The sequence below is a fragment of the Scatophagus argus genome, chromosome 17 (genome assembly GCF_020382885.2).
Source record: "Scatophagus argus isolate fScaArg1 chromosome 17, fScaArg1.pri, whole genome shotgun sequence".
Taxonomy (NCBI): Eukaryota; Metazoa; Chordata; class Actinopteri; family Scatophagidae; genus Scatophagus; species Scatophagus argus.
Genome location: NC_058509.1, coordinates 16,382,722 through 16,410,232, shown reverse-complemented (window position 1 = coordinate 16,410,232; position 27,511 = coordinate 16,382,722). Strand labels below are relative to the sequence as shown.

The 27,511-nt window shown below is 40.2% G+C and overlaps 1 long non-coding RNA gene across 1 annotated transcript in view; it reads left to right on the top strand.

Moving 5' to 3' along the window:
- The window catches only part of LOC124074774, an 82,219-nt gene that overhangs the window by 39,386 nt on the left and 15,322 nt on the right, over positions 1 to 27,511 (top strand). Inside the window, exon 2 of the long non-coding RNA XR_006845915.1 lies at positions 1,403 to 1,477. This is a non-coding gene — a long non-coding RNA (uncharacterized LOC124074774). The remainder of the gene's footprint in view (positions 1 to 1,402; positions 1,478 to 27,511) is intronic.

The window sequence follows — 27,511 nt, the reverse complement described above, 5'->3', positions numbered from 1 at the left end:
AATCCACCATTAGGAGTCATATATAACAGGGTTTATTATAAACCCCAAGTAGATAGGCTTCTCATAGGGACCACAGGCCACCACTCAGCATTGGCTTTGGCTCGGGATCCCAGAATTCAGTTGGGTTTTCTTCTTATTGTGGTGCACCATGCCTTTTGTCATGCTCTCTTTTCAGGCTAATGAAGGATCATCTTCTACAAGAAGACATGCAATATACATTAAGTCTTCTTTTCCATCCATGACCACATTACACTGGCAATGACATTAACTGTGCAGTCATGGAAAGCTAGTGTATTTGAATTGTGGATTTTCCTGAAGATATTATCAGAAGAGGAAAAGATGGCTTTCATACTGCTATCTTATCTTACCACGCACACTACATACTGCTAGGGTACAATCAGAAAGTAAAAACCATCTCTTCATCTAACAGTTATGGTGCCCTTGAAATCGTAAAAGGCCATTCTGAGACAAATTAGTAGTTGTAGTCGCTCCGGTGGAACCCCCACTGTGCCAGTCAGCAGCGCTCCCCTCTGATTTAAGATCATGAGCCTTCAGTGTTCAGCCACATCCACATGACAACTCTCTCCATTCATATGTTTTATGGAATCATCACTGTTGCCACCCAGCAAATGAGCACAGCAATATTTAGGAATAATGCCACTGTCGAATAGCCCTGTGAAACAATGCTTTTGAATATTTCATCACTCTGAAAAGCCTTATGAAAGCCAGGGGGAGAATGACATCCATTTCCTAAAGCTGTGCGGGTGTTGCAGTGCTGTACCTTGCAGGGAGGTACCGGGATTAGCAGTCGGCACTGAAGCGGTGCTGTGGCTGATGGGTTGTTTGTGTTGCAGGGTGCAGTTTCCTCAGCGCAGTGAGGTCTGGCTGCCAGAGAGGCTGTGGAGCGCGCTGGCTGTGGCTTCTGCTGACTGGCTTTCTACACAGCATCTGTAGAGGCAGAGATAAGCAGTGACACACACATAGTACACACACTCTGTTGATGTATGACGTCATGGATGGCTTTGGTGTGTCTGTGCAAGTGTGTGATGTTTTTGGTTAATCTATTTTTAAGAGCCAGGGGGCATCTGGGTGAGGTTCCAACAGGATCCTGGAGCCAAAAGTTCAGAGAAAGATAGACAGACAGACAGAGAGGGAGAGAGAGAGACAGAGAGAGAGAGAGGAGCGGATGGCAGCTTTGTGCATAAAAGCAAAGGGAAAGGGATGAAAGACACGAGGGATGACGAGTGAAAATGGTGCAAGCCATAGTGTCAAACAGTCTCAGATGCAGCGCATCATAGTTTGTTATTTTCCATTTACTCCCATCGCTTTTCGTAGGCTCCGGTCACAGAAAACAGATCACCGTATTTATTATTAATCCAAACATCTCCCTTCCTCCCACCAGGTTGACTCGCCCTCAAAGCCATGAGACCCTCCCTTGCCTCGGAGGCCAGGCAGCCTCCCTGCAAGGCAGCTCCAGGTAATGGCCTGTGAAATGACTGGGCTTTTGTTGGTCAGGAGGCTCACTGGAAGCCCTCGCAGCTTATTTATGGAGCTACTGTGGTCTTTCTCGTGGCCTCGACACCTATAAATACATGGGGAAGGTTGGCCTGCTAAAACAAACAATGATGTGAGCCTGGGACGTCTGAAATAGAATATGCAATTCTGCAGCTTTGCCCTCTATAAAAAGAGCTGGAGTCTATCTTTAGGTGGGAGGGAAGTTAGATATAGAAATGCGGAGTGAATGCTGGTTCAGATCTAGTGATCACTTCAAGACGAAATAAGACTGCATTGGAGTTAAGACTTTATTGACCTGAGCTATACTTGGTAATGGCCCTCTCAGCACAGAATGTTTACAGTGGGTTTTAAGGCAACCACAGTGTAAAGGCACCTTTAATTTTCTGTTACAATGACGCAATACAGTCAAAACTTTTACATTTCTTGGAATTTTCTTGAAAAATAATCAGGCACAACTGGCAACTGTGCTTCTCATTTGCGTGATTTATTTTGTGAGGTTTTTTTCTTTTTAATTTAAATTTCTACCTTACATTGCCCAGAACACATCACAGTCAGGTTGTAGTTGGAGGAGACTAGGTGTCAGTGAAAAAGGTGTTGGCAGACGTTTCCATATGTTAAAGCTGGACATGTTTCAACACACATACAGTATAACAGCACACGCACGCTGGGAACGACGGTAGATCTGCATAATGGATATACAAGGGGTTCTTGTTAGTGTCTGGTTTTAGCTGAGCAAGGCTGAGCACACAGCAGACAGGACTGGAGAGCTGCCCAGTTCTGGAGATGGTAAACGTGGTTAAACTGATAAAACTGTCATTACCGTGTTGGAGGCAGCTGGCGAAGTGCAAGGGTGAGAGAAAAAGTCTAAGAGAAAAATATGAGTGAAAGAGCACATCCTGTTAGCTTTGCTGGATTGAATACTTTTGGTGCAGACCAATATCCTATTGCCAATATTGACCTGTTAGATACTGGCCATGTCATGGTTAGGATATTCAAGGTTCCTCCCAGACCATAGCCAGAGAATGTTTATATCATTTTTATTTATATATTCACCACATAGGGCAGCACAGTGGTGCAGTGGTTCACACTGTCACCTCACAGCAAGAGGGTTCCAGGTTCGAATCCCATTCTGGGCCCTTCTGTGTGGAGTTTACATGTTCTCCCTGTGCTTGCATGGGTTTTCTCCAGGTGTGTGCATGTGTGATTGACTGTTGGCCTTGCAATTGACTGGGTTTGATTGATTGGGATAGGCGCCAGCCCCCCGTGACCCTGACGGATAAGTGGTATACAAAATATCTGGATCTTGACCAAATAAGGTAACCCCAGCCTGAAAATCTTAAAGGTTAAATTTGTTTATTACAACTTGATTCTTAATTTTATCTGTCAGTATGTTTTTACATTATCAATTTAAATTTAAAAGTTGCAACACCTCTAAAAGGAAGTCTGATGGAGCAGGAAGTGCAAGCACCAATTTAGCCAAACTAATTTGAAAGGGGAAAAAGATGTGAAGTGGTGAAATCATCAACCAAACCGTCCCTTTTATTTTTTTTCTTACAGCTTATAACTAACTTCCTGGTTTAACCACCATATGTGTTGTAGTTGTGCACAAACAGCTTTCATGTGCTAGGAGAGTTTCTAGCCCCATTTAGCATGTGGTCACTATCAGGTTTACCTGAAAAACACTGGTTTAGATAATGTCATCTTCTGTCAAAATCTCAGCCATTATGATTATTTTGTTGACCCCAATTCTGTCGTAACTGATAGAAGTGATTCTCTCTTCATTACCAAGCAGTAATTTGTCCATTAGGATTGAGGAGGGTCCCACATGTAGCACTGTAGTGGCTAACATTAGCTTCGTCTTGACCACATCCCTTGTTATGTTTAGCTTGGACAGGACTTTGCTTTTTGTTGATATTTCTATCGTAGTTTACCATTTGATCAAATTTGTCATAGACCATCTCAGGTTTTTAACTAAAGTTGTAGTCTCAGAGTTTATGCTGGAAGTTCACAGAAATGATGGACAAAACTTAAAAAGATAAAAAAAAAGTTGTAATAAAGCATGGAAGGCTGAATGTCTCACGATGGCTTGACTGGTGATTATGCTGCTACATCAATTGTGTTAATGTTTTAATAGAATATCTTCTCCAACTGTCAAATGCTATTCCCTGGGTTCTTTAATTCTCAACAAATGATGGATCAGTCACTGAAAATACTTAACTTTTTGCTATCAGCAGTTTACATCCAAAAATATCAGTATCGGCCTTGAAAACCCATAAAGGTCAAACCCTAGCAGAGTTAGCTTCTGTTAAATCAAACATGCTGTTCTGCCGTGCTGAGAGAGGAAAAGGGGAGCAGTGTGAGGGAGGGAGGAGTAGGGTTTGGAAGGTGTTATGTTGCAGCATGGTGCCAGGGGAGCTGTGAGGCTTGGCAAAGAGGTGTGTGTTCACATCCCCAGTTTCCCTACTGCTGCTGAAGAAAGGGGTGGGATTGAGCGCAAGGGGAAGGAGGGTGAGATGAATGGAAAGACAGTAGGCGGGGAAGCTATGGAGACATACGCCAGGGACAATTTACTCATCTATCACTCTCCAGTGTTAATCACAAGCTAAATGTGTGGCTTGGTTGCAGAAAAATCTGCAGCACCTTAGGTTCATCGTGTCATTGCATGCGTGCATCTCTGAAATGACAGCCCCTCCAAACATTTTCATCCCAGGTGTAAATAAACCACACTGATCTGTCCTGCCGGGTTTGTAGACTGCAGCTGACTAGATGTGGCTCTAGGATGAGAGTAGGTAAAATTTAGTCAATGCTGCTTAGCGCCAAGTGTAAGGCTAGCAGTTGCATTCTCTTAATAATAAAAGGACTTATACCAGCCCTGAAGAAATGAAGGTTGCGCTACTGATTAGTTTTGCCAAATACATTTAAAATTAGCAGAAATGCTTCACAGATTATTTTCAGTGTCATTGTTTGTTCCTGTCCAGAAAGTGCTGTGTTCTTGCACTATACACTGGGGTTGGCATCCTTACCTTTAGGCAGCAAAGCACTTTAATTAAGTTTAGGTTAAAAAATATCTATATATATTAGTTAGATATTGTAAAACTAAACACATACTGTCTGGCTGACTTTTTCAAATATTTGATCAAGACTACTGGGGCAGCAGGAGCATTTTCTTGAGAGGCAGCTGGATTTGAGAGATCACATAATCTTGCGAATCCATCTTGCCAGGCTTCAGGCTATGCATTTATGTCCAAACCACTGTGGTTTAAACTAAGCAACGTCTTACAAGAACTACTGGCAGCCAAGGCCACGGTTTAGGTGTGACAGCAGTGAGAGAAGTGACTGTTCATTTGATAACAACAATGGCGCCTCCTATAGAGATAAGGGTAGATGCTGCTGTGGCATCAGTTATATCAAAATTTGACAGTATTTCTTCATTGAAAGAAGGGCAGAGAACAACACTAAAGGCTCTAAACAATGGAAAAAATTTTATTGGTTTTCTCATGACTAGTTTCGGCAAGAGTTTGACTGACCCACTGACTCTGCTGATAGTGTTCTCCTACTATGTCATATGATTTGTTGACCTGATTGGTTGAAGTTAGTCTGTGACAGACGGTGAGAGACAGATGGTTTGTCCAATCCCCTGCCAAATATTTTTTGAAAGTGCCTGCCCTTTTTCTAACAGTTTCCAAGGACAACTTCCCAGATGGTTCTGCATAGCAAACCATCTGATGTTTCAAGTGAGCAGAAACAACCTGTAAACACAACCCTGACATAGGCCTATTACACATGCAACAGACGCAGCTACAAGTCATGTTTCCGAAAGTCCAACGAATGTAAGGCCAATATTCACACTTGTTTTAGCTCTTATTTGGCCAACTGTGGGAAAAAATCTGGCTTTTCACTGAAATATGTAATTAAGTAAAATATGTCAGTGATCATTTTGCAGATACATGCTGGCGATCAATTTCTTGGACCACTTCAACATCATATCAAACCTACTGCAAAAAACCTTGGTATCTTCTTTGATAATTCTATGACCTTTGACCTTCAGGTCACTAAGCTTGTGCAGTCTTATTTTCTTCAGTTAAGAAATATTGCCAAAATCAGAAACATTTTATCATCATCAAATCTCGGCCTTTTGATCCACACCTTCATTTTATCTTGCTTAGATTATTGCAACTGCCTTTACACGTCTCAGTCAAACTGCTCTAAATCATCTACAGTTGACTCAAAATGCAGCTACCAAGCTATTAACCAGAACTAGTTGTCGGTCCCACATCACCCCTGTTCTTGCTTCTCACCACTGGCTTCCAGTAAAATTTAGAATTAACCACTAAATCCTATTGATCACATGTAAGGCTCTACGTGACCTCACCCCTAGATATATTTCTGACCTCTTGCAACTGTATTCTACTTCTCCACCACTCCATTTATCAAATCTTGACCTTTTATCCATTCCCTGTTCCAAGCTCAAGACAAAAGGTCGGGCATTTACTGTGCTGGCCACAACTCTTTGGATCCAACTTCCCCAATCCACTTGATCTGCTGACTCTTTGAACAGTTTAAAGAAGCTTTTAAAAACCTACCTCTACAGACAAACCTTTTTTTTAAAACTCAATTCCAAAGATAGTGTTTGTCTCATTTTAACTGTACGTAATTCTATTTGCGTTTGTTGTTTTCGTTTGCTTACTTACTTACTTACATCCAGTATAATTATCTAATTATGTTCATTACAACAAAACACAATTTTAGCAGTATTATGTTTTGTAGTATCTGCAGTTCAGATAGTTCAATGTTTTCTTGCAGTCATGATAAGAGAGGGGTCTTAGGTTCAAGGGTATATGGCGTATAGGAAGAGGGTCTTTTCTCCCCCTCTTTCTGCTGCAACGTAGAACAGACGTTTTATCTCTTAACCACGTAAACAACCAACCTTTATAAGGAGGTGGTTAGAGATGATTCGGTAGAGTGATCCATATTGGCTGGGATCCTCTCACATGCACATGCTTAATTTGATTCTGAGCTTTTTGAAATAAACTTCTTATACAAGCAAGACAGTGTCAGCGGAGATCTCCTTCAACATCTTCACATCATCGCTATCAAAGATACAACGGTTTCTCTCTAAGCATGTTTGCTTCTGCAAATCAGGAGAGACGAGGTTGTTCATATATCAGTATCCACATGTGCAAACTCTGAAGTAGCGTCATATTCAAATATGAAAATATATTTTTCTAAAATCAAAACACTGAGCTTCAAGAGGTGAGAGAAATTAGGACTACAGATGAGGATACACTTGCTATTGAGCCATAGGATTGCAATGAGGAATAAACCCATAAAAGAATAAGAAATTTAATAAAGAGATAAAGACGATACATACATAAACTAAAAAAAGCAACATATTTCCACTTTTAGTTATTTTTTATTTATTCATCTTTATGGTTATTCATTCATTTCTTACCCTTTACTAATGTATTCTTTGTTAAGGCCCTCCTATGACTCTATAGTGTGGACTCCTGTTGATTTGAATCAGTAATTACAAAACTTGAAAGATGTGAAATCTGACAAAGTGTGATATTTCCGGGCTTATGCTGCTGATCTGAGGTGTGAAATGGTGTAGAATGTGTCACCTTCAGTGCACCGACCCTGTTTTGAGCAGATTTTACTGGCAAACCGGGACAGGTGCACCTAGATAAGGTGATGAATACCATTATGAGTATAAAGTTTTTTTTGGGATTACCTTACTACTCCATACACATGAATATATTAACAATATACAATAAAAAGTGAATGTTTTTTCCAGACCAAGTATCCATGTCATGAAGCAAAATAAAACACACCACTTTAGCAGAAACAAAAAGTCTGATATTATTTCTGTGAAAACTATTTTATGACGAAACTTGTTGAGATATACTTTTACAGTGCACTTATATACAAATGCTGAAGTAGAGGGTAAATCCAATGCCCAGAGGCTCCCATTACTGCAGTGTGAAGTCAGTTGAGGTCATTAGAATGATTTTATGAATACAAACTATTTCAAATGAAGTATTCATGACGAGACACAGCAGTTGGACGAGTGATTAGACCAAGATCATTTTGCTGGAACATTTAATTAGTCTCCCTCCTAATGTGTATAACTAATACTGCTTTTTAAACACAAAAGGAATAAAAGGCATTGATCGGGAGGGATCAATAGAACATTGCCCCGGGTATCCTAGTGTTTCAACATTCATGAACATTTGAACATTGTTGTGGTAAAGCACTGTTCTTCTTGAATGCGCCCCTTGGCCCCTCTTTGTTGTGTGTTGAGCCTTAGTTGAGAGGGAGAAGTAGGAGTGGTAGAGGGTGAGGGGTGAGTTTAGGTGAAGCAAGGAAGGGAGAGCAGGGTGATGACACCATAGTGAAACTGAAGGTGTTGGTGCAGAGGACTGGCGCTCTGTGGTTTGGGATTGTTGCTGATGTAAAGTGTGATGTGTCTGTCACTTTGACTCACTGTCAACAGTGTATGCCCCCGTTAGAAACCTCACCTGCTGCTGGGATCTGGTCTGTAGCTTGGTGAGAAGTAGCACAGACAGTTTGGTGTCATGTAGAACAGAGCTCAAATCATTGGCTGCTGGCAACATGGCCACGCCCCCTGTTACTTTAATGACCGAAATATTGGGATTATTCCACTGGTTGCCGGTGGGTGTGTATACACATTCGACTTTTTCCTCTCAGTAAGTAACATTACTCTCTGCTGTCCAGTTGCCTTAGTGCACATGAAAGGATGTTGTCCAATTTAAATGCAAATTTCCTCATGGCAGGAGAATCACTATTTGGGTAACATAGAGGCTTGACAGTGTAGATTAATTTGGTTTAAATTGGATTGATAATGCATTATTTGATAGAAAAAAATATTTATTATTATTATATTATATTATATTAAAAAATATTTATTTCAAAGTTTTTATTTGAAAATAAACCAAAGCATACTGATTACTATGATGTCCAGTGGATATCAGGAGGAAAAAATGATTTCTGATTAAATTAAATTAACAAAAGGGTTGAACAAAGCTATGCAAGTTCAGATGAAATGGCATTTTGACAGTTGGTTCAAATCTACATAAGCATCACACATCAAACATCATATTCTGTTTTACAGACCAAATCCGTGGTAAATTATTCTTAGTTAACCTCAAGGTTCACTTCTCTGGAGCTTTTCACACAACGATCTTCAGGAAATGGAACTCGCTAACTCGTCATCTTGTCGCTAGTCATCTGATGACAGGTGGTGAGAGTGGACCAGATCAGGTTTAATTGACTGAAGAGCTGTGGGCTCAAAGCTGATAAGTAATCCTTGACTTTGGACTGTTTTTCCACTGACTACTGTTTTCAACATGTTAAATGATGTCCATAATCAGTGCCCCCCAATAGCCAAATGGTTACAGTGCATGCCACTTAACAAAACATCCAAACTTCTTTTGCTACATGTCAGACCTTCCTCTCTCTCTCTCCTTGTTTCTGTCACTTAGGACTGTCCAATAACAGTGAAAAAAACCCTCCAAAAATTTAAAAAGATTCCAATAATTACACAACATTTTTTATAAAAGGAAAATCCAATATATATCTCTAAAGTCATAACTTCTAAATGCAAGTCATTTATACTACAGGAATCTCAGGAACCTCACCTGGAAACAGCGTTTAGATTTAGTTCCTTCTTTGTACGGATTCATTCACACAGTAAGCAAGCACAGGCTGCTAGTGTCAGAATGAAGACAGTGGCTTTCTTGTCATGCTTATTGACATTAAAACAAAGGTATGTAGTTCAGCTTTCCAACAAGGGTATGAAACATTTCATTGTTGATTGTTTCTACCTTGGAGCAGTTCCCAAACTTCTTTGTAACACGTTCCCCAGCTTTCTTTTCTGATCAGCTCATGTACTCCATCGACCCAGTGGTTATGTATGACAGTTTGCATTCCTATACTACAACCACAAGGAGAGCTAAAAGTCACGTTAAAACGATTTATCCATGTACTATTTCATCACCTCTGCTCACTTACTAACTAGTAACACCTACATAAATTGTCATAGCTGACTCAATATGTGGGTTTACTTTTTTAATTAATTCATAATTTCAAATTAGTTGAGCTACTCTGCAGTCTTTCCAACTACCTCATGGCAACTGGGGTACAAGTACCTCTACCTCTGTTTTAGAGATAGACATCTGTGGACTTTCATCTTCTTTCTACCTCTGCATGTTTCCTTTATATCCATTCACTACATCCACTGCAAAGTCTTGACATGCAGTGGAAATGTAAGCAGTAATGTACAGAAGACACTAGTTTGGTTCCTGGAACTGTTGGTTGAAAAGAGATATTGGATTAAATTGTTTGATTGGCCATGAACTGCTGTTCTATATTTTCTACTACTCTTCGCTATCCAGTAATATACACTATGTACACCTAAGTGATACTTGGTCAGTATTTTCAGAAAAAATGCCAAATGTAGCTTCACCTCTGCATGAGCAGTGTGGTGAAGATAAGAATGAATTTATATGACAACCAAATCATTCAAATGCTGAGGCCTTTTTCAAGTGTAGTTTTGATTCATTCTGCACTTTCTCAGTTGAGCTGTATGCCCCATAGGTGAATATATTGGGATTAAGATCACTATATTACACTAATACTATATAGACAAAAGTCTTGGGGCACACCTCTTAATTACTGAATCAATTATTGTGGTATGGGACTGGATTGGCCCCTTACGTGCAGTGAATCTTAATGCTTCAGCATACCAAGACATTTTGGACAATACTATGCTTCCAACTTTGTGGCAACAGTTTGGTGAAAGTCCTTTTCTATTCCAGCATGACTGTGTCCAAGTGCACAAAGCAAAGTCCATGGTTGGATGAATTTGGTGTGGAAGAACTTGACTGGCCCACACAGAGCCCTGATCAAAACCCCATCCAGCACCTTTGGGATGAACTGGAATAGTGATTGTGAGCCAGGACTTTTGGCCCAACATCAGTGTCTGACCTCACAAATGCTCCACTGCATGAATGGATGAATGAATGAATTTCCCTCAGAAACATGCCAAACTCTTATGGAAAACCTTCCCAGAAGAATGGAAGCTGTTAACGCTGCGAAGCTGTCTGTATTTAGAATGCAGTGTCATTAAAGTCCCAGTGGATGTAATGGTCAGGTACCCCAGTACTTTTATAGTGTCTGTATAGTGTATTATATATTTTCTGGGCTTGCTGACCTCGTACACATGCCAGTGCTGAACTGCATCTCCTCCTTTCCTTGGTGAATTGATCATGAGAGCAGCCTCAGTCCAGATGTTTTTGTTTTTGTAAATAAGGATCTAAATACATTTACATGCAGCTGAAAACTCTGCAAAAAAAGTAAATGTAGTAATGCATTTTTAGGAAATGTGGCCCTCAGTATTTTTTAAGCATCTAAACTCCAAAACAAGCTAATAACCGGCTGCAACAACCTGTAACTTCAGTTTTAATCACTGCAGTAACCTAACTCTTAAAGAAGAGCACTATTTATTAATTAGTGAGCACAGGTTAAAAAAGAAATCATGACTTCCTTGTGTCCCCAGAGTTCTGTAGACTGCTCCACAGTCCGTCTGACAAAAGTTCTGCTTGTTGTTTGATGCTGATTTGACTGATTTGGCACACTGGTCTTCTCCTAATGATGATGTTTTACAATTAGCTGTGAAAACTGTGCAAATGTTTTCCCTCATCTTGGCAACTGTTCTCTTTGGCAAAGTGTGCTATGTTTAGAGAGTGTGTGTTCTTGGCCAAATCAACATTTATGATAGACTATCCCAGATGGGATGTTGCAGATGGTCGCATGATCTGGCCTCTATTGGGACAGTTTCAGGCCTACCCAAACAGCGTGCAATAATCATTTGTGAAAAATATTAGACTTTCCATAAAAGTGTGTATGTTATATTGTTTTCAAACCTCAAATACAATCAGTAAACATAGTAGGACTATGAGTTTTAAGATAATCAGATGTTTTCTTGTTCTCTCCTGAGTGAAAACCCCCTCCTGTATAATTGCAACATCTTCACATAACACACACACACATGCACGGACAAAATCATTCATATCCGTTCAGACGTTTACTGCAGCTGTTATGTTTGTGGCAGAGCCTAACTGCAGCGTTAATCATTTCTGCATGGTGGAGAAATCCACCCATCCCTCTCACCCAGCTCACAATTAATCCACATCCTCCACGCTTGGAAGGGTTAACACCGTGAGACGACAAATTATTCCCCACTGTCCAAGAACCCATGTAAGTGCCTCTCCGGCTACACACAGATTGATCGATTGCTTTGTTTATCAGTCATAAAACTATTAACAATCAATCTTTACCCCCCTTTCTTCCATCTCGCTCTTCCCAGAACAGTTTTATATATGGATGATTATACATTCATTAATGCATGGATAGTTGCGCGTTAGTAAAATGATCCATGTGCACCTAGGATGCAGTGAATGGGCACAGATGCCCATTGAGGAATCTTTTAATTAACAGCATGGTTTACGTCTCAGGAAGGACCTCTTTGTGTCGGGGTGGGGGGGTCTTGATGGAGGCTTAGAGTGAAGGATGGAGATGGAGAGCCAGGAAGAGGAGGAGGTGGTGACCCAATTCTCAAGGGAGCTGACTGAACATGACAGCAATGAAAATGTAGAGACCTTATACGTGTGCAGTAACAGAATCTGTTCAACAGAACTTCAGCGTGACCCTGCAGGAGTCAGACAACATCTTTGATTTTATGTTTGTGTGTGTGTGTGTGTGTGTGTCAGCTGTAGCTTGAGCCACGGCTCTGCTCTGCCAATTGACTGAAGTTTCAATCTGTTGCATAATGTGCCACCACACTGAAGAAAAAAACAGTTGTTGTTTGTCTGTGTACTTCTGCTCTTTGTATCATTGAAGGACATGTGCTTGGACTGTTTTTTTAGTAGGTACAGGCTGGCCTGTCTGTAATCCTGTGTCCATCTTCCTGTTGCCCCGAACCTCCACCGGCATTGAATAATACATCCAGACATGCTGTCAGAGATCAGTTGACCCTGAAACTATTGGATTTCACATTAAAAGCCCCAGTGCCACAGATGAGCACCGAGTTCTGCAGACGGTTTTGCTTATCTATGCTGAGACCTTGCCTGAGGGCACGTGGTGGTGAGGTAAACATGGCTTGAGTTATGCAAGGCAATAAAAGTTTCGAATTTTGTCAGTTGTTATTTTAGCTTTGACTCAGATTTAATTATTGTAAAGTTTTGGTTAGCTTTCAAAGTGTGTGTGCTCGTTTTAGTTTTTATATAATTAGTTTTAGTTGTAAAGTGCTACATATAAATAGAAAATACAGGGACTGGAAGTGCAGTGAACCATAGGAAAATCTGCCCACGGCATCATTCTACCAACCAGCCAGACCAAACATCATCGCAAAAGGTACAGTCGACACAGCAATAGAAGAAAGAGAGCTGGGATAAGAGCTAAGCTAACCTGGCTTGGACTAAAATGGATGAAATATCACTTAGGCTAACCCAATGGGAAATCAAAGACTGTTGGTCCCACAGATAGAGATTCTGGTAAGAGGGGAATGTCGACCCTATTGTTATATCAGTGATTCTTGATGTTTAAACCCAGTCATTATGGATGGACAATGTTTGCCGGATGTCAGACTTTTAATTTTCAGTGTAAAGATGCCCAACATACTATTTGCCCAGAGAATTCCCCAGTGTTTATGTTGCTGTTGTTTATATTCCTCTAGGGCAATATTCAAAAAAAGAAAGAAAAAAAGTCTTCTAAATGCTTCTAATTCAAATATTTGTATGTTTTATTAATTTGTATCATGGACCTTACTGCAAAAAATCTCTAAATGAAGATAAATTTTTTTTTAATATAATTTAGTCTATAAAATGTCATTAAAAAAAGTGAAAAATGCTCATCACAATTTCCCAAAGTGGCGTAATCAAATTGCTTCTTTTGTCCAACCAATAGTCCAAAACGCTTCGTGTACTGTCATAAATGACAAAGAAAAGCGGCAAATCCTCACTTTCAAAAAGCTTGAATCAGCAAATACTGGACATTTTTGTTTGAAAAATTACTCAAATTTTTAATTAAATATCAATATAGCAGATGACTAATTTTTTTCTATCAAGCAATCAACTAACTGAATAATCCCAACTGTTCTACATACTTTTGTAAAAGATGATGACAAGGTCAAACAGCAACAATGCTGATGTGGAGCTGTGGTTTCAACTTTTAATTGATTAATTTATTTTTTAACATCACTTAAACATTTTGTTTTTTTAGCCAAGTGCCACCCTACAGTCTCTATGCACCAGTGAATAATCACTTACACTGTGTAATTCCCTCTTCTTTCTTGAAAACTCAAACCACATCCTTATTAGAGAGTGTGTTCCTTCAGATGTCATCAATTATTGACACTAATGCTCAAGTATTTGCCTCAGCCAGAGTGTCATAATCACTGGAAACAGATGGAAATAAAAGATTCATCCGTTTGGTGTTGTACTGATGAAAAGCGTTCTCATTGAAGGTAGCATGCCATGGTTCTGGTTAAAAACAGCAAATGAGCCAAAGAGAGACAGACAGACAGAGTGTGTGTATTCCAGTAGGGATTAGATAACATGAGTTCATCAGGTTTACCGTTATGTTTCCTCCCCGCGGCGAATGTGCTGGCATTTGTGTCTGTGGATGACTCTCGCTCTCTCTCTCTCTCTCACACACACACACACAAACACATTGAAACCTCACTTAACTATCTGACCTCGCTCTCTTTCCCATCAGCTTGCCAGCAAAGACAAACAACATGTAATATCACTTCTTTTCATGTCTTCTCTTCTTCACTATCATCATCATCTTCTGTGATGTGAATGTAATGTGGAGGTCCATGTGTTGCCGCTGCAGATGTCTAACTATGACTGTAGCTGTTGCTGTTGTAGGTTGTTAATGTTTGCTTCTCATGCAATTGCCCTGCAATCTTTTCACACACTCTGACTGCCATCACAGCTTTTATTCTTTTTTTTTTTCTTATTTGTGTCATGGCACCAGGAAGAAAGACAAGAGGAAAGTAATAGAGATTTAAGAAAAAACATGATGGAGAGGCAAAGGGGAGCAGAGAAGGCAAGTTTGAAGAGAATCACAGAGCGTGCAATGAAAGCTGGAGATAAAGTTGAACAGGCGCGATGTTCTTCTGGCGGCAGACGAGATGGTAATTAAAACTATGGGAAACTTCTGTGAGGGATACACACACAGCTGAGTGCAGTTCAGTGCAAGGGATCAACAAATGTTATTTTACCATATAGAATATGTAGCTGCTTGTGATGCTGATTCAGTTTTATTTTTTTTTGTTTTCACTTGCCTCATCTTTTATTCTTTTTGATCTGTTTCCAGCTAATGGCTGAAGGCTTTTCCACTGTTTTGAGTCTTTGACTAGTTTATCTGAAAATATCCCACGAGTCCTTTTTCTTGCTTTTCAGAGCCTCACAGTTAACTCTGAACCTGTTTTTGCTGCCATTTTGCAGCCCTGACTTGTGACTTGTGCGAGGCTAAAGTGTGTCCCAATAAGGGAGTGCTGCGGTGAATAGCTGCAGCTAAAGAGGCGCACGGCTTAGCCGATCAGTAAGACACAAACTCCTCACAGCAGCGAGATTTCAGCCCCAGCTTAAAGGCTTCGGGGGAATGGATTTGGACTAACATCACATGAAATTGCTTCTTCAAAGTCTCCTTATCTAGGCAAGGGGAAAATCTCAAAATGGTTTTGCAAGTGGTTTTACCGCTAAAAAACATGCAATCACATTTCACACTTTTAAATTACATACTTAGCTATTTTCCTTGGCAGGGCAGAGGGTCAAGTGCTTAAAGATTTGTCCCCTTTCAGTCTTTTTCAAAAAGGTGCAATATTCGTGTTATCTTACTTTCACAGCCAGACGACTGCCCATTCTAAAAATGCATATTTCTGCCAGATGAATACTGATGAGTATTACAGACATACATGAAGACACACACACACACACACACACACATATGGTGGTCTAGTCCCTGTGCAATTGAAATTGTGCACAAAAACAAACTCTAAAAGGGATGATGGGACTCATCTGAGAGACTTAAACTTGACTAATCTGATAAGTACAGAGCTGAAACCAGCACTGTAAGCTGACTCTTGTTTGTTCACCTGAAATATGGGACATCAGCAGTATTTATAGTTAAAGCTATGATTTCTGCATGCTTGACAGTCACATTTCCCAAAGGATGCCAAACATGCTCACATATGGAGAAGCTGAGGCAAACTGAGGCACACACCGTTCAGTTGATGAAGTTCAGAAATGAATTACTGTTGCAGCAACACCCACAAGGGACTTCTGTATACTGATTACAGGTGTGCTGGTGATGTTATTACGTATGTGATGCTGACATCATCATCATCCTATAATTAAGATGGTTATTGGCCTTTTGGATAATTGTGACTTTTAAATGCGACACATCCCAACCAGTGAACAGTGAATAAGATTTTTTTTATTGTCATTATTATTGCTATTTCCAAATGATGTATAGTTCATCCATCCATCCACTTTCTGTACTGCTCTATACATCATGGTCTCTGTGCATCTAGAGCCTATCCCAGCTTACTCTGGGCAAGAGGCGAGCTACACCCTGGACTGGTCGTCAGTCAATCACAGGGCTCACACACAAAGACAGGCAGTCACACACACTCACACCAAGGGACAATGGAGAGTAGCCAATTAACCCAATGTGCATGTTTTTGGGATTGTGGAAGGAAGCCGGAGAACCTGGGGAAAACCCTCACAGGCATAGGGAGAACATGCAAACTTCACACAGAAGGGCCCAGACCTGGAACCAAACCTGGAACCAAACCTGGAACTTCCTTGCTGTGAGGCAACAATGATAACCACTGCACCAGCATGCCACCTATGAGTTTCACTAACTAAAAATAATATTTTCATCATCAGTCTGATTTTGAGTATGAGATTTAAGCCACAGGGATATTACACAAGGACGCTGCTGTGTAAAAGAGGTCAAGGGGAACATCCAGCGAAGTCTGGCCATGAGGATTTTCAGCCATCCAGGTCAAAGCTGTTTCACAAATTATCAGCTGCAGGCAGACATCACAGGCAGTTGTGCAACAGTTCACACCTTCCAGTATTTCATGTGGCCATAGTTTCATGACAGCCTTGTGACCTGAATGAGTTCAGCCAAACTCTCATGCAACATAGTATGTGACAGGTGTGGACAGCCATTAGTGGTTTGACTGCGTAGCACTCCCCAACAGTCTGTAAGACCTCTTGTAGATGAGTGTTGATTGATCAGCAAGACCAAGCAGTAAGTCGAGTTTTATATAGATTAGCATGTATACATTCTGTGAAATAATTTCCAGTTAAGGTCTTCATGGGTGGACAACCTACATGGACCCAGTGGTTGAAAGAGTTCTCCACTGATTTAGTGTTACAGTCCTATAGCATTGTTGAAGTCATGAAGAACAGTTAAAGAACCAAAATCAGTGCAGAAAAACCAGAAATGTCATACTTTTTATCCTATTAATTATTCTTTTTAATCAAACCTGTGGCTTACCTTACCAACAATATATTCCCACTGCCTATAGTTTGATAAGAGGTTTAGGAGTGTTATGGAAGTAGCACCCAATGTAGTAACAATACTTGCTTGGTAATACTTGCAATGTTTAATTGATAGAACTGATTATATTTTCACTTCCTGCAACAGGAATAAAACTCTAGTCAACTGGACATGCATCAAAGATAATAACTGTATAACCAAAAATACTTTCTCTTGCTGTGTTTATGACATACCACATGATCAGAGCTGATTCCAATAAGTTGTTAGAGTATATACTGTATATGATGATATAATATGCATTTATTATCATTTTATAAGGACTGATCTTTGTTGCACGCTGGGCTTCTCAGGCAGGTGTAAAGCCAGACAGTGCTTGGTTGTTTGGACTCATCCCATGCTTACCCCTGAGCACTCATATTGATCCTGACTGGCTGAGCCTGTATGCCCATGGACCTCTAAGCCAAGGAGCCTCCAGCGGTTGATTTTCACAGTAATGTGCTGAACTCACAGGCAATGGGGAGACGTCCTGCTGAGAAACTCAGGAGACATAAGAGGGCCTGTGCAAGTTATTCTTAAACTACAGGAACCTGCCTACTTAGCAACACTTAATCAGCTGAGCTACCTGTCTGACTTTCAGAGAATTTAGCTCTTTTCTCTTTTGGTTCACTTGTGGTAGCTGTTGCTGCTTATGCACACCACCAACTTCCAAATAAACCAGTCACGTAATATACACACTGTTCATTTGGGTCACTTGACTTTCCCAGAAAAGGCCCACTAGACACAGTGTTACAACAACCCACATGTTGATAAATCATGATTGTAAAATAGGATCTGGTGACTTGAACGTGATGAACTGACACTTATTTATAAAACATCAGATTCTTGCAGCATATCTCTGACACAATTTCACCTCTGAGCCTGAGCTTTGGTCTGGCTGTGCACAGAGCAGAAGTTATCATAGAGGGAAAGATGATAATCCATGGAGGATCTGGTTACTATCATATCATTCACTCAGTGTAACAGCAGGACCCCCCCCCCCCGGGCGGTTATATATGTATCACAGATTCAGATACAACATGACTCATCACTCCTCCGCTGTCCTCTGCTGTTCAACACTTTTGATCCTAAACTGGTAAGCGAAAATGATTCTTAAAAAAAAAAAGGGGGACACAGGAAAGAGCACATTTTGATGGACACACACTACCAATCACACAAACACAACAACACACGCACTCTAAGGTGTAACCCTCCCATTGGCTTAACATGTTGAATAACCTGTGTTGCATAACTGAGGTCAGATATAAAAAGAGGCACATCATCCCCTAAGACACACACACACACTCGCCCATTTCATGCTCTATCTGGGTCACAGAGTACAAGAGAAATAATAACACAGAAGTCATTTTAGATTACATAGCTGAGATCAATAGCCCTCACTGTGTGAGCATGAAAGCTTCATTTTGCCCTGGCCTTCGCATGAAAAGGGCTTATTGTAGCCGGGATTGATTGTTTTATGGCATGATGATGATGATGTGTCCCCCACACACAGACCCCTCCCCACTCCACCCCACCAACACACACACACACACACACACAATAAAATATACAGAATGCATCACATGCAGATGGAGTCATCAAATTCAATTGAATATGTTAACAAGATTGAAACAGGACACAGACACACCTCATGCAGACAACCACACTGAGGCATGAAAATACATTTACACTGACACAAGTCCTCAGTGTGGTTTCCTGAGATATACAAAATTGTAACACTTCTGTAACGCAAACTACACAAAGTGATTAAAAGAATGGCTTGACTTTTGGAACTTTTGTCAAGAGGTAGAGGATTACATTTACACATTGTCACTAGGCTAAATCAGCAGATGGTTAGTTTAACTTAGCAAATAGACTGGAAGAAAACAGCTAGCCTGGCTTTGTCCAAAGTTAAAATAACAGTGAAATCTTTAAAGGTCATTAAGTAGGAAGTCACTGCCCCAAGACATAGTTTCAACTCCCTATAAAACTGCTAATTTCAAGTTTTCACTTCTATTGTGTGGTTTTGTTAATTAGTGAGGTTTAGTGGTGTTGGAGGGTAGATTTTTGGTTACTTATATCACTTTTTTATCACTTTGTAAACTGTTGCTTATTCACACATCTATCAAATATGTAGCAACATTAATCATTCATTAATTCATTTAGAGTTTTGTCTCTGCCCACCTAGTAAATGTAATGTGTTTGATCTCAAACCTCTTCTGAGAAAAATACCTGGCTGGCTCTTTAGCTGCTTAATACTCCATTATGTTCACCGGGAAGTTGCTAACTTTCTTTGTCATCTGTTAAGTGTTGTTTTAAAGCTGTTCTGCTGAAAATTGCTGCAACTGAACTGAAATTGCTGCAACTGAAATGACTCTATGAGAGTGGTGAAACTTAACCAAAACAGCAGACTTGTGGGCTGGGTTTTTGAAACATTGAGTTACAGATCAGATAGTATCATTTTGACCTTAAAATGTATAAAAATGATTAGGCCTTTGTTATATATTTTGTAAACTTGTGTACTTAAATGTTTCCAGCAATATTCAATATTCACAGTGCGTTTCATTTGCATGTAGTCACCTGTCTGGAGGGAGTCAGCGAGTAAGGAAGTCAGTGAATGTGACTAAAATGTAACTTGATTAAGCCTTTAAAACATTATCTCATTTGTGAACGTTTTTGTCTGAGGTGTGTCAGATAGATATTCATTAGCAATGACGGTTGTTCAACAATGAAGACAAAAACTACCATGATCCCAAGCTACTTAAGTCTTTCATTTATTGACAGACCCATAGCTGCAGAAACTACATATTGTGCATTTAAAATACACTGAAAAATGTAGAGGGGAACGGCGAAGTCTGGTGAGAATTTCCTGTGGGTTTCTTGCTACCAATGACTACTTTCACCATACACATAAGTTTGATATAAAAATATTGATTATAGTCCCTTTAAGCATCCATCAAATCTAATCTAGTCAGTAAATTGTCCTTACAGATGCACATACAGTAGATTTATGTTGTTTCTTTGCACATATGTACAACAGATAAGGAGTATTAGAGAAGATGCAGTATTATATGAATACAATCTTGCTGCTTTCCCCTTTCAAACAAGCCTAGAACATGTTTATTCTTCACTGTGTGGTTTTGTATTCACCCCTGTATGTTAATTTAATTGTCTTTTATTAGATATGAACTATTGAGTCACAGAACAAGTGATTAGATTCTCATATTGTGTATTTTTGTAGTCATGACCATCAAACAAACAGAAACAGAAACTTAATCCCAGTTCAAAAGATCAGGATTGTCAAGAATTTAATTTCTAAGAAAAAAGGAGTGATGCCTTTGAGTTGGTTGGAGCTGGTTGGGTGTTTTACTTATTGAATTCCTCCTAGCTCAAAGTAGGGACCTTTTTCCTCATATTTAGGTTTAAAAACCTCCAGCAGTCCTCGTACCCCGTGTCTTCACCTCTCATCTAATACCTCTATGCACGCATGCACGCACGCACACATGCACCCACACACACACACACAAACATTCCTGCTTTGATTCAAATCCCTGTGGTGAGCTTCTATCATCTCTAGTAATAACGAGCTGTCATTGGCCCTCAGTGATGTATCTGTCTGAATGTGTCAGCGAGCAAGCAGGCTGACTGAACGTCGGGCTAAAGCAGTTCTCCACTTCCAAGGCCTGCCAGTCAGCGCTGGGGGCACCTGAGACAGCCCTGTGTCGGTGAGGGATCATTTCTGAAGGCTGACACTGGATCAGAGACAGGAAGAAAACAGCCATGTCGACGTTTGACCCCACCCCCATATGCAGGGAAAAAAAAGAAGTTGGGAGAAGAATAAGGTGATGAGGTACTGACAGCTAAATGCCAAATAGGTTGTCTCAAAAGGATTTGATATCTGACCGGCTTCTATTTTAAAGATAAGAGAGAGGCATCTGAGTTATTAAAGTTTTAGTGTGGGTATATAAACACTTGCATTTACATGGTGAAATGAGTTTAAACTAAGTCAGCGGGCACCTTGGATATTCAGAATCTGAATGTCACTGTGATACAAGATAAACCTAAATAACCCCCACAGATAACACCCAGATTCAGTCATCACAACACCAACATGTAATATATTCCCTCTACATTGCATGAGATATATTATCGAGCCTTCCTTATTGTGTCGGTGATAAATGCAGCACACATTAACTCCACCAAATGTGTTTCTCCTATTTCCACAATAAAGGGGACTTACTTTCCTCTGACCTTCAGCAGGCTGCAAAGCCAGCACAAAATATGCATTTAGAAGAAGCAGCAGGAGTGGATGTGAGGGTTGCAGGAGATTGCTTTCTTTTGTACGGCATCATGCAGGAACATGCATCACTGTCCGCCTCCAACAAACAGCCAGTAATATGCAGAAATATTAAGTAGGATCAGCAAATAAATATATGGAGTGGAGCTAGCGCTGTGACAGATGTTGGCTATTTGCATGGAGCTCCTCTGTCATGTCATTAGCCAACTCTCTCAGCCAAGCAGGCAAAATGAATGAACTGGCTTCTTGGAATGGTCGGATATTCAAGCTGTGTGGAGCTGAGGTACTTTGTGCGACTGAGGAGCTTGCGGCCACGCGGAAGACCTGCAAAGTATCTACAGGCTCTGCAGCCAGGTGTTTGTTCATGTGTGAGTGTATCACAATGAGAGTGTGTGTATTTTTCATGCTGCTGACCTGGCTGCAGTAACTTTATTCTTCTTTGGTGTGTAGACAGGTATGAGCCCGTTTCAACCTTTGAACCTGCACTATCCTTTAACATTTATGTGGAGTATGTGTTATTTTATAACGCACACAAGCCCACGTGGACATGCACACACATTGTACATGTATGTGCCATGTAGTCCATGGTTTCTGTATTTCTTAGCGTTTCTAAGAAGGCACCAGCATGGTGTATTAAAGATTGATTTAGTCAGTGAAGCAGAGAGTGCATGTTCAGTCTGTTCTCTGCGCTCTTTGGTCAAGGCCACTGAGTTTTGTCCTGTAGAAAACATGCACCCCACCGTATGGCTTCAGGGACACCAAGTCTGACCTCCACCTGGCTGAACATAAATGAGTAAAGAGAAAATACAACACAGAACAATCCCCTTTATTAACCCCCCCAGGTGCATGCAGGCTCTTACAATCAGTCCCAGCATTGTTCATGTTCAGCGTATTGAGCACATCGCTGACGTGCCTCCAAGTCTGCTCTAATGGTGTGGGTCATCAAGCACTATTCAAGATGGAGAGAAAAAAAAACAGAATAGAAACAGAAAAGAAGTATTGATTTGAAAATGTCTTGTTCTGTTATTTCTAAATGCTTTCATCTGTATTTTTTCTCTGAACTGGTGGAGGGCCTCAGGTCATGGTTGGGGAGTTTGTAGAATGTTCTGTGATCAGTGTTTTTTACCTGTGTGTGCATATGTGTGTGTGTTTTTTGTGATTGTGCTCATGTACGTATCAAATCTTGTCAGCCACAGAATACATATGAGGAGGCCGGAGAGTCATATATCTGACAAAGTGCAGCCAATAAAGTATAATTCATGACTGTTACACTACCCGTGGATAGTAGTCATTACTCTTATGTTGGTGTGCGTGTAGTATATCAGGCCTCAAAACAACAGCCCTCATCACTATATTGATTGCCTGACACCTTCTAAAACACGTTCTTTTTCTTGAGAGTGCAAGATGGAGAGAAAAGAGAGAAAGACAGATATTGAAAGAGTACTGATGCAGCACCACTGTTGGTGTAGGTGGTCTCATGCCACCATTACATATACTGATACATACACATAAACTCTGTCACAGGGTAATCTAGCACCTCGGTTTCTTCCATTTGGACAGAGCAATTGGTTTTTCGTACACACAATATGCAGCATTGTTTTCAGATAGCAAGAATTTCTCGCATAGGCCACAGTTGCTTCTCTGTGGACACGCTGCTAATGTGTTGCATGTGATTGAACATTTTCATGTGATCATCATCCATCTCTTTCTTTCATGAAGTTGTCCCTTGAGGAAAATGGCACTCTCTGTGGTGTTTTGTTTTTGTTTTATTTTGTCAGTTTTCTCCCTCAGTGTTGCTTCTCCTTCAGTGTTTCCTTGTCGGCCTGTGATTATGGCAAGCTGCAGCTTTTGATACTACTAGCTGGTGGTGGCAAACACTGGCCTGTTACTGTAGGTTTGTTTGACATGTTCAACTTCAACCCCACAACTCAATGTCACAGTTTAGGGCACAGTAAAATCCACATTCAAGGTTCAGTTCATCCAAATTAAATAAACCCAGCCTTCCTTTGGTGGTATCAAGCCATGCTAATTGAGCTATTTTCATTCGCCTGAGTTTTAAGGTATCCGACCATGACATTTCTGCCTCCACTTCACTGCAACTGTTTTCATAGGAATTATATTAACTAAGAAAGTTAAGTGTTATCGTTTAACAGACAAAGGTTACTGCCATTCTTTATGCTAAGCTGCCAGCTGCTAGTTGCTATAAATGAGAGAAATTACTTAAGGAAGTGGAGTTATTTTACTGTGTGTTGACCCTGTGAAACTTACTGCCCCATCAGTCTCAGTCATTAACTGGAAAGTAGACTGGGTCAATTCACCAGACTGTATCTACAAATTCTGGCAGCAAATTTTATCCACTAAGTTACATCTAAAGTATCCCAGTTTGCCTAAAATACTCTGGTAATACTGTGATTGTGCTTAAACACCATCACCATTGTAATCCAGGGAAGTGAATGTATCTTTTAGACCTGGATACAATGGAGCTGCTCAGTCTTGCTGACAATTTTGTTTAGCAGCCACTCACAGTATAGCAACAAAAAGTTTTCTTGAGGCCCAAAAGCATCTTTCCTGTAGAGCACCATTATAAAAGAAACGCATGTAAAACTGTTAACAGGACACCTCAAACTGAAAAGAAAAGCAATTTAAAAATTTGTGACACCGTGACAATATAAAGTCTATGGGCCGAGCAAGAGAAGTACTCTACTGTACATTACTGCACGTATTCAGCAGGCTCCATAACCAGGAAGTAAACTCGAAAACTTTTTTGGTGTATTCACCAGGCGAGCAGTTCTAGTTGGACTGACAGGCTTTGGATCCAGTATCTGTCTCTATGTATGTGTAAATCGTTTTGAGTTCATACTAGTCACATATTTACATTTGGTTATTATGAAATCCTGTACACACAGCTATGCATGACTGCTGATGTTATCCCTTTGTGCTACTTTTTTACGCAATTCTACAGTTGCAGTTTTTCAGTTCCAGATTTTTTCTGGTGCAGGCTGCCACAAAATATTTGCTGTCACTTCACATTTTCTATCTGATCAACAATGTGTTTTGCTTTTTCCCTCATTCCGTCTTTCTTCATTTAATCAACCCCCTCATGAACTGTTCATGGACTTGATGGAACCTCAGATTTTTATGCAGGGGCTGATATACGGCCGTTTTAAAGATGGGTGCTTTCCGTTTGACGAGTGTGGTTTAATCTAAATCAAGATACGGGTCCCTCGAGGCCAGTGCTGTAATCATGTCAAACTGGTGATACCCCTCACTGTCACACTCTCTCCATCTCGTTTGATTATCATCTGCATTGCAATTATTGAGCAGATTTAGATGCTATCTGGCTCTTAGGTAATCAGGAGGAGAATGGGATTAGATGTAACATTATATGGTTATGTTGTTAATCTCTATGAGCTTGCATCATGTAGCTCATCTGGCTGTGGAATACATGACATCTGGGTTTGGGGCTTTGTGCTCGGTTCAAGGTTAAACCATAGATCACTGAGTACTGAGTAAAACATCTCTGAATTGGAGAAAAACTAACTGGACGTGGATGTTTGAGGTTACAGTAAAGACAATTACTCACACAGTAAATGAGTTTTAATGTACAAGCATATATACAAGCGTGATTGGTGATGTTATGAAGTCTCTATATTACTTAATCAAGCAGTCATGTTAATTGTGTAATAGGCTTGTATATTTCCATGCTGTCTCATCTCATTTACATATTTACTCCTGTGTTAATGAGGAGGGCTAGATTAAAGAGGGGAAGGAGGGGTACGAAAGTGGCTCCTCCCTCAGTATCACTGATTTATTTATACTCATTAAGCTGAACTGCACAGATCTACATTTCCATCTGTGATAAGGAAAAAACTGTATTAAATTTCATGGAAATATCACAGCAAACCCTACAGTCACGACTGACATAAGTAGCTTTTGTGCATACTTTAAATGAATAAATTATCCAGACAGATGGAATATCCTGTTGAGCTAAGACTGTAATATGGCAAAATGGAAGATGAATGAGTGAATTCTTGGAAATTAGAAAAGGATGGAGTGAAGACTCCTTCATCAGAACATTATTGCCGCAGGGCCGTTAGTAGCAGAAAGCCTATTCTCTCCAGGCTGTACCAGCGATGCAGAATAATGAAAATAAGTGTGTCCATTAGACCAGTTAATCTTATTTGGCCTGTAACATTGGACTATGTTTTCATCCCATACTAAAGGTTCCTTGTTCTCGGCTCTTTTTATGCACGCAAGTACTGTAGAGGTCACACGTCACAAACGTATGCACACACACACACACACAGACACACATACACACGCATACACACAAAGAAACACATGCACAATCCCAGCCTTCATGCAGACACAGTGATTTAGCAGTCTCACACAGACAGTGGCTTCACTCCTCTGTTCTCTTGCCTCTCCATTCCTCCCTTTTCCTCCTCCTCCTTTTCACAAAACAACACAGGACTCTTCTGAGCCCAGAGGAGAAAGAGCAAAATTTACAAGAGGAACACGGGGGATCAGTGGTGCTGTTGTATACTGGTGAACAGCACCCCTTTGACTGGGAACCAGAGGTCAGGGCATGGCTCCCAAAGACTGCTGGGCTCTTTGGTGCCTGTGTGTGTGTGTGTGTGTGTGTGTGTGTGGTGTTTGTGCATGCGTGGATTTGTGTTCCTTTCATGTGTGTGTTGGCATTTGTATGTGTTAGCCTGAGGGTGCATGAAACCCCTCTCACTAATGTTACGGGAAAGTCACAAACTGTTTTTGTGGCAAACTGAAGTCATGTGACAGAACAGTCTGTATGTGTGTGTGTGTGTGTGTTTTTTTTAATACACACTGTAATCTATAAAGTTTGGCTTGTGTTGGTGTGGGATGAGCTGGCATGAGGATGAGCGTTTTTCTTGTGTATGGTGAGTGACATTGAGTGATATTCTCTAAACACAGTTTCACTTCATTCCCCACTACTCCATAAGTAGCTTATCTTCTTTAAAACCAGTAAATAGTAGCAACACTCAGAGTTTAATAAGATTAGACCAGTAATTTTCACCAAAGTGCCCCCTGAAGACAGGGTATTTTTGGTCCTTTTTTCTCCGCACAATTATTCTTGCATCAAGGATTGCCTCTTTTTTAGACAACATGGTAGCATGTTTTACGATGGCAATAGCCAAGCAAAGCATCTGCATTTAATTCAAGGTCTCAAATACTGCCTACATCCTACATACGTATGCTGATTGCATGTGAATATAGGAAGTACAGCAAACTAAGGTTGTAATACAAATAGCAGGACATAATATGTAGAAAGCTGGATGTAGATTGTACTTGGGATTTATGATCAAATATGAAGTATGAACGATAAGATGTAAGGTGCTGTGTTAATGATGTAAGACACAGAGCGTGTGAAGACATATGAAACTGGATGTAAAATAATTAACCAACTAACCGAAATCAGACTGAACATGTCAAAAATGTTTTGTTCTTCTAAGATACCCGTGAGCTGTGAAGTAACCACTTTTTCTAAGACCTCAAGGTACCTAAACTAAAAAATAGGCCTGGAGTTCTTGAGCAAAAAAAGGTCTCCAGAAGGTTTGGGTTTTTTTTGTTTTTTTTTTTGTTTTGCTTTTTAAAAGTGAACAACGACTTGTTTGAAATAAGCTGCGATATGAACAAATGCCAACTGATTCCTGATTATAGAGAGCATACATGGACCAATGGAAGCAAGAACATTTTTTTAACAAGGAAGTGAGCTCAATATCAAAGAGACTAGAGGAGGTTTTCATGTTACTAATGAGATTTTGTAGCAGGATTGAAGAAAAACTCCAGGGTGGTGTTGTTCGCCCATACAGGCAAGCTATTGTGTATGTGTGTGTGTGTGTGTGTTTGTTCATATTTCATTTATCTTTCCAACAAAGGAGAGAAATTAGTTGTACTCATCAAACAGGACTTTGAAATTTTGTCAACTATTTGACACAATCCCGGAAAAGTATGTGGCTCTGTTATGTTATGTTATGTTAAAAAACTTGTACACAATGAGGATTTCCATTAATGTGCTATTGTGTG